The 11271-nt window shown below is 58.5% G+C and overlaps 1 long non-coding RNA gene across 1 annotated transcript; it reads left to right on the forward strand.

Moving 5' to 3' along the window:
* The first annotated feature begins 637 nt into the window (after positions 1 to 637).
* Positions 638 to 3183, forward strand: LOC138062640 (uncharacterized). Its single transcript, XR_011136562.1, has 3 exons — positions 638 to 747; positions 1807 to 1916; positions 2514 to 3183. It is a non-coding gene; the product is annotated as an uncharacterized lncRNA (long non-coding RNA).
* Positions 3184 to 11271: the final 8088 nt, after the last annotated feature.

Genomic DNA, 11271 nt, shown 5'->3' on the forward strand with positions numbered 1-11271 from the left:
CCTCAGCAGAGGGAAGTGACACCCTCGAGTGGACATTCCCCACCCGAGTGCCATGTACAGGCAGCACGCTGCAGGCTCTTTCCTCCATGAACACTCCTGGGCCACCTCTGCCCCCAAAGCTCTCCTTGCACCAGAGCAGTGCGAGGACTGTCACCCTTCTTCTCTAGGCACCGCACAGATGGCAGCTGGTGCTGCTGCCCCCCTGCCTCCCCGTGCCTTGTGCTTTCCTTGCCAGATCGGAATGGGGCAGAGACCCACTGGGAGCTGCGTGTCCTGCAAGGGGAGTCGAGCCTGGAAGCTTGGTTCTTCTGCCATGCCAGGAGGTCGGAGGCCAGGCTGCCCACTGCAGACCCCTAGGGAAGGTGTGGCCTGAAAGCCCTGCCATCCTGAAGAGGGCACCCGGGGCCATGTGCAGGCACAGGAGCAGAGGCTGGGAGGGGGTTTAGGTGTGGCTGGCTGCCTGAGGGCAAGGTGGGCCTTGCAGGCTGGGGCCTGTAGGGGCAGGAAGGCCATTCCAGGCTTGGCTGTAGCTCCGAGGAAGCCTTGGTGCACTGTATCACTGCAGGCAGGCGCTTAGCAGAGCTGCTTCTGCTGGAGTGGACGTCAGCTCCCCGGGCAGAGCAGTAGCCTTTCTCCTTGCAGATGCTGCTGCCCTTCAGCAAGACGGAGAGAGCAGCTGTGCGTGAGAGGGCCGTGGGGAGGATTGGGAGGCTGAGCAAGTTGCTGGCCAACTCTTCCTCGCTGGAGGTAAGGAGCCAAGCACCGTGCAGCCCCCGCTTTGGCCCTTTGCAGCAGCCCAGAGCACCGTGCAGCTCAGGGGTCCCTCGGAGGGAAGCGTGGGCACAGGTTAAGGCAGTGAGCAAGGCTCTGCCCTGAAGCAAAGCTCTTTGGCGCTCTCTCCATGGGCTTTTCTCTGCAGTCCCTTTGTCGCAGGAGCCAGCTGTGCCCCCAGCCCTGTGCAGGGGAGCAGTGCGCACGGAGCATGATGTGAGCCGCAGCCTGGCAGTGCTGCCTGTGCTGGGCTGCTGCTTTGGCAGGCAAGGCCTGCAGGGCCATCGAGAGCTTTGGCTCCCCTGGGATCCATGCCTGGGCAGAGTCTTGGCTTCAGGGCTTTGGTGGTGACTGCCTCCCGTCAGCCCTTCTACCTGTCCCACCCGCCTTCCGCCGATGTGGCACCCCTTTGGAGGAGTGGATGAGAGCCCTGCCTGCTATGGGAAGGCACTGCTGTCCCATGCCAATGCTGGGACAGCTGGTGGGCTGCCTCATCCTTTGCTGTGCGTACGAGGACGCGGAGACCAAGTGTGGGGCCTTGGATGCTCTCCATTGCCTCTTCAGATTCATTGTGCAGCGAAGACGTAAGAGAAGCAGTGCTGGGCTGTGTGCTTCTGCACGCGGCCATGCTGGCAAGGCCGGGGAAGGCATCGCACTGCCTTGGCCCCTCTGCTCAGTGAGGCAAAGGAGCAGGAGGCACGGCTGATGTAGGAGCAGGGGAGCAGGCTGTTAGTACCTGTCCTGGATACCACTGGCCTGGAAAATGCTCAGCAGCCCCTGCTCAGAGGCTACGGCTTGTGTCGGGCTTCCCACTGGAAAGTCCAATCAAATCCGTGGGGCTTTTAGTACCCTTTGAAGCAACTGCCCTTCTCTGCCCTGGAATAGGCCCCGACCCTCCCTGGGAATCTTGCTCCCCATACATTCCTGGCATGCCCTTTGTCTCTGCCAGGCTGGTTGCTCTCTGACGCCATGAGTCTGCCACCTGCAGCTCTCCATGACTCCTCCTGACCACTGTGTCTTTCTGCTGCTGTTCAGGCCGGGCGATGTTGCAGGATGATCCAGAGTATGTGGAGCCCCAGAAGGAGAGGGAAGCCGACAATGAGCTCTGCCTTTTGTGGACGAGCAACATCAGCGTGATCGTGAGGGTGAGGAGCACTTCCCTTGCTGGGACTGTTGGCCATGGGGTCCTGAGGAGACGTGGATGAGCAAAGGGATGCCTAATGAGTGGGGCTGAGGGGGCCTTGGGGTTGGTACGGAGGTGGTGGTGGAGAAGGAAGCAGCTCTGAGTGGCACCTAGAGTACTGGTTGCTGCCTGGTAGCAGCCCCGCTCTCACTGCTGTGTCTCCCACTGTCGCTGAGCGGGGACTAGCCAGAGGCTTGGCTCCAAGAGTCCCAGCAGCAGCTGCAGCCTGCTGGCCACCAGCAAGCTAGGGTTGCCTGCAGAGCCAGTGCACTGTGAGCCTGCTCCCAAGCATCCTGCCTTGCCCTGCTGGCCCTCTGGCCACATGCCCCATGGTGCTGCTACCCAGCACAGCACCTGCTCCTGGCTCTCCTGGGCCATGGTGCAAGGGGCTTCAGCTTGGTCACGTCGTGCCTGCCTGGACAGGACCCTCTTGGGGCTCTCAGCGAGGAGGGGGTGGGCAGGGGCAGGGCTGGCACACAGCTGGGGACCTCCAGGGCTGGCCCAGGCTACGGTGCTGCGGCCAAGGAGGCACCACTGACAGAGCGCTCTTGGCCTGCAGCACTGCCGTGAGCATGTGGAAGGTGCTGATGGATAAGCCGATGCTTGCGCTGGACATGCTGCGGGAGCTGCTGAGCTTGCTGGAGGAGTGGCCACTGCACAAGCAGTCCAGCTCCAACAGGGACAACAACTGCATCCTTCCGCTGGCCATGAGTCAGGGGACGAGGCCTCCCGTGCCCCCAGGCTGGTGCCTGCCTCTCTAGGCCCCCTCTCGCCCTCTCCCCTGCCGGAGTGTCCCCAAGCAGGGACCTCTCCTGGGCCCATGGATACAACATGCCCAGTGCCAGGCCTCCGACTGCGCCAGCGCACAGGGCTGCCAAGTGCTGCCTGGCCTCTCTGCACACAAACAGCCAGGCTGGCCATGCCCAGGAAATGTCCATCCTGCATACCCTGTCCCTGCATCCGCCGACCTCGCTCAGCAGGCTGGAAAGCCAGGGTAAGGTTCGGGGCAAGGTGAGGGGCAGGAGTAGGGCTCCTGCAAAACCTGGGCAGGCAGCACGGCCTGGGACAGGGAGCCTGGCAGAGCGTGCACGCTACACGAAGCCTGCCGAGGTGATGGTCATGCTGAGGCAGGAAGGCTCACTGTGTACAACCAGGAGCTGAGGCCAAAGAGCCTGCGGGTGCTGGCCCTGGTCAGGCAGCCAGGCTGAGGCCTCCATCTGCATTTCCCATGCTCCAAGGCTGTGCCCGAGCCTCCCACCTGGAGGGCTGTGGAAGCATGCCAGGGGCTGCTCGGGAGTGCGAGGTGTGTCTGGGTGTTTTCTGCAGGCAACGAGGGCACTGTGTGAGATCGTCCGGGAGCCCGTCTGCCCAGAGACGGTGAAGGCGTTTTTCCCCCAGCTCTTCCTGGCGCTGCTCTTGCAGATGGTCTTCACAGCAGAGTTCAGCCACCAGGAAGCAAATATGTTTTTGAGGGAATGCCAAGGGGATGAGTCCCGTCCCACCAGCCACGTCAGGTGCTCGATCCCGGTGGCCCTGTCTCTGCGCTGCACCTGGAGGCAGGGCCAGGCTGCCAGTATGACCTGGGCTTTGCTGTGCATGCAGGTGCGCCGTGCAGGCCATGAAAAGTCTGCTGCGCTGTGCTCACTATGAGACCATAGCCGTGGCTGTTGAGAGGAAGGGTGGCTGGGACCTATTTCTGCATGCGGACACCTCCCAGAAGGGAGTGGTGGTGCTGGCCAGGTTGAGCCCTTTCCGGCCTGCTGTGGCCCAGCACCTCTTCCCTGGATGTGGGGTGTGCCACCCCTTGTGCTTCTTGTTGGGGGAGGGGGAGCGCCAGTTCTCCAAGAAAGGGGCTGCAGCCTCAGCCCTTGTGGCAAGGGCTCGCCCAGCAGAAGGGCCCTGGGAGCTGCCATGCTGCCCAGCTTGGAGAGCTGCTGGGGGAGCAGGTGGTGTTAGGAGCTGTGGGAGAGGGTCGCGTGCAGGAGTGGTCCCCTCCCAAAGGCCTGGAGTGCCGTCCTGTGGGGCCTGGGCTCACATGACCGAGAGCACTGGGGACGGTGTGCCTGCAGTGCCCCCGAGGGCAGAGCCCCAGGAAAGGTGCAAGAGGCACAGGAGAACATGGGGAGGGCCCAGGGGCACAGGAATCCAAAGCGGGCAGGAGCGGGGATGTGTGGGCAGGCCATGCCGCCTGGGCAGGAAGGCTGTTTCTCCGGTCTCCCACCAAAAGGAACGTAATGATGACTGACGCTGGCTTTCTAATGGCAAGGTGTGGTAGGGCAAGAGCAGTGCTCCATGATGAAATGCCGCTGGCTGCAGGAGCTGCGTGCCAAGCACTGCCTTGGCCTGCCTTGCCCTGTGCTGGAGGGACATGGCTCGAGAGGGCAGAGAGATGCCAGAGGAGGTTTGCCTGCTCACCTGAGGCCCAGCACTGCCTTCTTGCCTCTGACAGAGCGATGAGGGGGGCTCCCAGTCACCTGCGTTGCTGGCTCTTCCACCAGCTGGCAAGGCTTCTGAGGAGGGAGGACCAGTTTCATCAGCTGCCCGTCATGGCTTTCTTTGTCGAGGTGGGCCTCATGGCAAGCGGTGCCTCTCTGGAGGGGCCTCTAAATGCTGTAGCTCGCTTGTGCACATGCGTGTGGGGTGATGCTGGTGAATGGAGCCGGGGCAATGCATACGCTCCTGTTAGTAGCCCCGGCCTTGGCTCGTTTCTGCTGGGCGACCACTCGTAAGCACTTGTATTTTGTGCCTCCTTTGTGGCAGTTCTCTGTGTGTTCAATTGCTCCTCCAAGGGATGAGAACAAGAGGCTGCAGAGGGTTCAGGGGACGGGAGGAGGAGGCGAGCGGTGTGTGCAGCGTGCCATGAGGTGCAGGGCTGGGAGCAGGGCCCAGGGGTGTCTGCACAATGCCTGCTGTGTTTGGGCTGAGCTTTGTGAGGGCCTGGTGCCCTTGCCCTGGATGGTGGGTGGGATGGAGAGCTGCACGCTGCAGGCAGTCCTGCCAGCTCTGCCAGTCTTTCAGTGCTGAGTGCATTTCAGCTGCTGGAATGCCCTGAGCTTGCTGACATGGATGAGGAGGTCCTGCCACTCGTCCAGAGTTATGTGCAGAGTGAGAGCCTGGAGATGTGCAGACTGGCGTTCAGAGGCCTCGTGACTCTGTTGAAGAGACCCAAGATGGTGAGGAGGGGGGCAGGCGGGTGAAGCCGTGCTGGCAGCCTGGGGCTTGACAGGAGACACTGGGTCAGAGAGTGGCTTGGACTTTGCTGGCAATCCGGAGGTGCGGTAGCTGCTCCCAAGTCTCCGCTGCCCCATTCATCTGCCCCAAGTGTCATGCCAGGCCCTTGGCCGTGCTGCACAAGGAGAAAGGCACCAATGCCCACTGGGAAGATCTGGGAGAGGGACAATGAGCTGGAGCACAGGGCCGGGCAAATGCAGCCAGGTGCTCCTGGGCCTTGAGGCAGCAGCTTTTGTCCTTACAGAGGCCAGTGCCTGCTGAGGGCCCCCTTGGAGATCTGTGCCCTGCACTGCAGCCTCTGTGCCCAAGGCCTGTGTGTGTGCAGAGCCCTGGCCCTGGCCACTGAGCCCTGATGGGAAAAGAGCACACAGAGCACTTTTGGGTGGGGGGGGGTCTGTCCTTGCTTCCCACAAAGAAAGTTGTGTGTTTCCCACAGAAAAGGAGAATGCAGAGCCTGCTCCCAGACAGCATGGAGTGGCTGCAGCATGCTTGCAGGAAAGTGTGTGTGGGAAGCCTGATGCTGCTGAGAAACATCCTCAGCTACCTGGAACAGAAGGGCTCCAACCCGATTGTTCTGCAGCTGGCCAAGAAGCTTCTGCCACGCTTTGATGACGTAAGGCTGGTGGGAGAGCCGGGGCTCTGCTGGTGTGTCCGGGGGTCCGTATGCGTGGTCTGGGTGCTGTGTGCCCCTCTGCATATGTGCCTGTTGGCGCGTCCCCGCACAGGCCCTGCTGTGTGTCAGGAAACCTTTTGCCCTGTGGTTCTCAGCCCATGGCCTGTGCTGGCCTTGGTGTCCTGGGCTGTGGGAGTAGAGCAAACCAGCCCCCTGTCTGCTCTCGGCCGTGGCCTGGGGCAGTGATGAGCAGAGAAGCAGGAGCAGGCTAGAGAGTGAGGGAGAGGCTGTGCCCTGGGGCTGTCCCTTTCTGTCCTTTTCTGTGCGGGGGCCCTGATGGAGCCCTCGGGAAATCCAAGAAGCTCCCTCCAGAGGGAGAGGGAGACAGAGCCCAGGGAAGCTTGTCGTGCTGCTGCCGCCGACAACCCTCATTGTCCAGGCTGCCTCAGCAGAGGCTTGTCCTCAGCTCCGACCTCTGGCCGGGCTGGGGGACAGTTGTGCCCAGAGAGGACGAGGCCTTACAACAGCAAACGCTCTTGTCGGGCCCCGTTCCTGGAGTCGTTGCTGAGGCCTGCCCTCCTCTCCTCCCTGCCCGCAGGAAGACAGCAGAGTGCGAGAGCTCTCCATCCTCCTCTTCAAAGACCTGCTGGAGATTGTGGTGGGGAAGAACAAATGGAACCTGAAGCAGCATGCACAGAGGAGCCTGGTGCCGCTCTTCCTCCACGTGAGTGACAAGGTGCAGAGAGTGGCCCAGGTAGGGAGCAGTGTTTTGGGGAAGCAATGCTGACATGCCGTGGGTGGAGGTGAGCAGCAAGGCAAGGGCTGCTGCCAAGTGTGCCTTGGAACGCATGGCAGCATGAGGTGCAGCTTCCTGTGTGCTGTGGCTGCGGTGGCATCTCTTGGTCTCTGTTGCTCTGCAGGCCTCTCAGGAAGCCCTGGTCAGTGCTGCACAGTTCCTGAAGTGGGAGGAGCTCAAGCAGCTGGCCAGAAGAGCGGAGACGTGGAAGATCGGGGAGTACGTGGTAAGGACGTGGCCAAAGCCCCCGGGGCCCCGGCGGGACGAGGCCTGCCACCATGGCCAGTGTGCAGGGTGCACAACTGTGCCCCTCACGCACTGCTGCAGCCCAGAGCCCCCGCTGTGCTGGGCTGTGCTGCAGGGCCCTCTGCTCTAAGTGCCCGCTGGGGTGCTGAAGGGGCCCCTGGCCTGGCTGGGCCTTGGCAGAAGCATGGCGGGGATCTCAGCACCCACAGGCCCCGCTCTGCCCTCTGCTCCCTCTGAACCTGGCTACCAGCCAGCTTCTAGCTGGGAGGCGTGAACAGGAAGGAAGAGGAGGCCGGAGCAGGGAGGAGGGACAGGCCTGGCCTTCTGGGGAGGCTCGGTGCCAACCCCCTGTCCTTGTGCTGTCTGCAGCTGCTGAGGGACAGGAGCAGAGCAGCGCAACACCTGTGCCTGAGCCTGCCATACCTGGAGAACCCGGACGCATCCTTGCGGGAGGCAGCTGTGAGGTTCATTGGTGAGCCACAAGCCCAGGGCCATGCCTGCCCACCCAGACGGGCACACAGGAGGGTCTTCAGTCCCTCCCACCGTCCCTGGGTCCTGCACCCTGGGGACCCTGGGGACGGGGCTGGGGCCAGCCTTGCTCAAGGGGAGGAGGCTTCATGGCCAAGCTGGCAAGGCCAGATGGGAGCTGTGCTGCTCGGGGCTTGGTGAGGAGTATGAGGGGTGAGCGGAGGTGTTTGCCTAGGGCTCATCGGGCAGCAAGTGAAGAAGCGGAGAAAGGAGAAGGTGCAGGAGATGTGCACTGGTGAGTGAGAGCAGCGCTGTGTCAGGCAGCCCTGGCAGGGAGGAGGGAGGAGGCTGGGAAGTGAGCTCCAGTTCACTGGCCTGCCCCAGGCGAGGAAGGCTCTGTGTCCGTATGTGGGGGAGAGCAGGGGGTATTTGGGGGGCATCTGGGGCTTGGCCAACCGGCAAGTGCCAGCTGATCCATTTGTCCTACCTGCTGCCTCCTCCCCATGGGAAGAGCTGAGTGGGGCTGGCCCTGCCTGGCGGGGGATTCCTGGGATCTCTGCAAAGGTGGGAGTCTGTTCTCAGCTCGGTGCCTTTCTCTCGCAGCCCTCCAGCCCCTGGAAAATGATGCTGAACCTTTAGTCCGTTGCCTGGTGTCACAGACCATCATGAACCTGAGGGTGCCAAGGAGAGCATCAAGATTCCACCTCGGAGCACTGTGTCCCTGGCTCCAGAGAGCATGGGTGAGGTGGCACCCTCCCGCCAGGAGGTGACTCCGTTTGAGCAGAGCTGACGCAGCTGTGCCAATGCCATGGTGCTGCACACCACGGACACACGCAAGTGTGCTGGAAGGTCTGGCTCATTGCTGGCATCTCCCGCCGCCACAGGACAGCTCGACTCCTCAAGCACAGCCCCTGTTGTGCTACCACTTCATGGCTTTGTTGTACTTCCCGCAAAGATACAGCCCCGTTTCCTCAGCTGGAGTGAGTGTTCTTTTTTTAGGGAGCCAAAGGCAAGGGGCAAAAGTTGCTGCCTGCAAGAATCTGGCTTGTCCTGGGTGGGACGGGGTGTCCACTCGTTCCAATATCCCAGGCCAGCATAGAGCAGCCGGACACACTTTGGTTTTGCTGCAAAGCGTCAACTGCTCTACTGGCCTACAATAGCCAAGGGAAAGTGGGAGAAAAGCTTTGGCCTCCCCTGCCCTCTCCAGTCACCCCAGGGCAAGAGCAGGCCCCTGCTGTCTTCAGGGCTTGCATCTCAGGTGGAAGGGCAGAGCTGGGGTATGACATGCAGCTCTGTTTCTATCACCACTGCCTACCCTGCGCATGCTGGCCTCAAGGCCGAACCGTCCATGAACTCCAGAATCATTGCTGAGGATGTAACTGCCAAACCCATTAAAAGCAGCTAATAAAGATATACACCTAGCTCATGAGGCTACGAAGTAGACTGCAGGAGACAAGATGGGATGCACGTGGGTTGGGGTTGACCTCTGAGGAGATAAGGGACTGTGGGGAACAAGGACATGGCAACGAGCCAGGGCTGAAGGACAAGACCAAGCAGAACGAGAGCGACACCAACCAGAAGGAGAGTAAAGAAGACTCAGTAAAGAGGATTGGGGGAGACCTTCCCTGGCAGGTGGGAAATAAAACTGTAAGGGGTCTAATTACGCCAGGATTTCTTTGTTCAGGGTCCCTCCCTGGAGGCACCCAGCTCCAGCAGTTACTATGCTGCAGCATCAGTTACATAAATCAAATTTTGCTGCTAGATGTGCGTGAGGCTCTGCTCCTCGGACACCTAGGGTCAAAGTGTTTCCACAGCACTTTGGCACCCCAGATGGGAGTGTAGCCAATCACCATTGGACCCTCTTGGCTCCAAACGTCCAAAATTAGAAAAGGAAAAGGAAAAAAGAAGACAAAAGGCAGTACAGTAAAGTTATGCAAAAAGCTAGCTGTCACTTGATGTCAGGATGATTGTCCATCTGACAATTAATGTGGGGGTTAACCCAAAGAAGGAGCCTTCGACTCTACGAAATTCGCTATGCTATGACGTATATTGGAAGATGAAAATCCTCACTGAATGGATTATTGGTATGTGTGGAATAACTGAGCACGGGACCGGCGATATCCAAGGAGGACAAATGGCACCCTGTGTAAAACTACTCTTGCTGCAGCAGATATAGGTGTCCCAAATAACTCCCCAGGAGCTACTGCTCCGCCTTACACTCCTCTGGTGGTGCCTCCTGAAGATCTGTCTATCTGTCCCTCTCCTTGCCTTACTCAGACTTCCCCTCCTCCCGTGGCAGGACTCCATCCTATGGTTTCTAATGTTTTACCTAATGCAGCAGCATTACAACCGAGTGCTGCGGGGGGAGCTAACCCCCCTCACGTGGTACTGCATGTATTCACTAGCCAGCCCTGGAGTCCGAGTGATTGAGCATTGTGGGCAAGCAAAATGGCCAGGTTGAGGGAGGATGCGGAAAGGAGCGCTCAGCTGTTTTCTAATATATATGCACTGGGTATAATCCAAACTGGCGGGACACCCAAGTACTCTTGAGAGAGTTGTTCTGACCAAACGAGCGAGATAAAATAGTTAATAAAGAGGCAAAGTTTGTACAACAGACTGGGGGAAACAGAAATCGTTAGCCAGCAAACGATCCAAATTGGGATTACAGTAACGCAGGGGACAGAGTCACTTGCCAGACAGGACTCCGGAACTTGGTAGAAGCTATTAGAGCATGTAGGAAATTAGGAGTGGATTGGACTAAAGTGCAGGAGCGTAGACAGAGCTTGGACAAAGAGGCCAGGGATTTTTGGGGACGACTAGGGCAAGCCTTGTTGAACTATGGGGGAAGGACTTTCCAGAACTGGAATGATGCACTAGCCATTAGTGTATTTGTCCATCAGGCCACTCCGGAGAGCCCGAAATAGTTGAAGGAGCACATGCCAGGGTGGCAAGGCAAACTTCACAAAGGATTTCAAGTGTAGCAGTATTGGTCTATGACGGGAGAGAGGAGAAACAGAAAGTGAAGCAAGCAAAGGAACGGAAAAAGGAAAAACAAGAAGAGGCTAATCTCTTAGCAGCAGCTTCAGGACGGAACTTGCAAATTAGAGGAAGGGGTAGAAGAAGAGACAGAGGAGGCCGAGGAAGGCTAGGACAATGCCAAGGGCAAGGACAAGAAGGAGACAGGAGAAGATGGGGAGACAGTGAGGGACCGGAATGTTATTTCTGTGGAAATGTAGGACGTAGGCAGAGAGAAGGTCCCCTCTGTCCAAGAAGGTCCCCAGGAGTAAGGAGCCCGCAGGGAAGCGGATCAGCTCGGGAGGGTGGACAGTATTCACAATGACTAGAGACAGGGGAATCCAAAAACTCTGAGGAGAGAGAAATGTTTAGCATATTGTGTACATCTTCGAGATGCTGTCTCTTAGGGAGATACCTGCTTTTTCAAGAGGTGCAGACAAACTTCCAAAAGAGCAGTACCATCTTCATGTTTGCTTAACAGAAGGATTATGCTAGTTAAGGCTGGCTTATCTCCTTCAGGGTTCTGCCTTCAATAACTAAAAATGCTAACATAACTTCTTGTTTGTCTTAATGCACTATTGGGAACGGGATTACAATCGAAAAAGAGGAATGCCTATACTTTGCGCTTAATGAATTAGTGCCTGGCTGCAAAAGCACAGCTGCATCTCAGTTCTTGAGTCTCCAAACCAAATCAGTGCAGAAAGGCTTTCTTAACAACCCAGCAACACCTTGGCGCCTTTTCAAGTGACTTGTGATTTGTGGCATAATGATAAAGCTTTTGCTTCTCTCTGTTTGGTTTTCTGAAACATTGATTTGTAATTTAACTCGATTGCCTTGTCTGATGTGTTTGTATGAGAACCCTTTGTCATTTTATAATCATAAATACTATTGCTGTAGATGCAAGCAATCACCCAAAGATTTGTATCCGTAACTTTCCTGGGATCCTGG

The sequence above is a fragment of the Struthio camelus genome, chromosome 28 (assembly GCF_040807025.1).
Source record: "Struthio camelus isolate bStrCam1 chromosome 28, bStrCam1.hap1, whole genome shotgun sequence".
NCBI classification, from domain to species: Eukaryota; Metazoa; Chordata; class Aves; order Struthioniformes; family Struthionidae; genus Struthio; species Struthio camelus.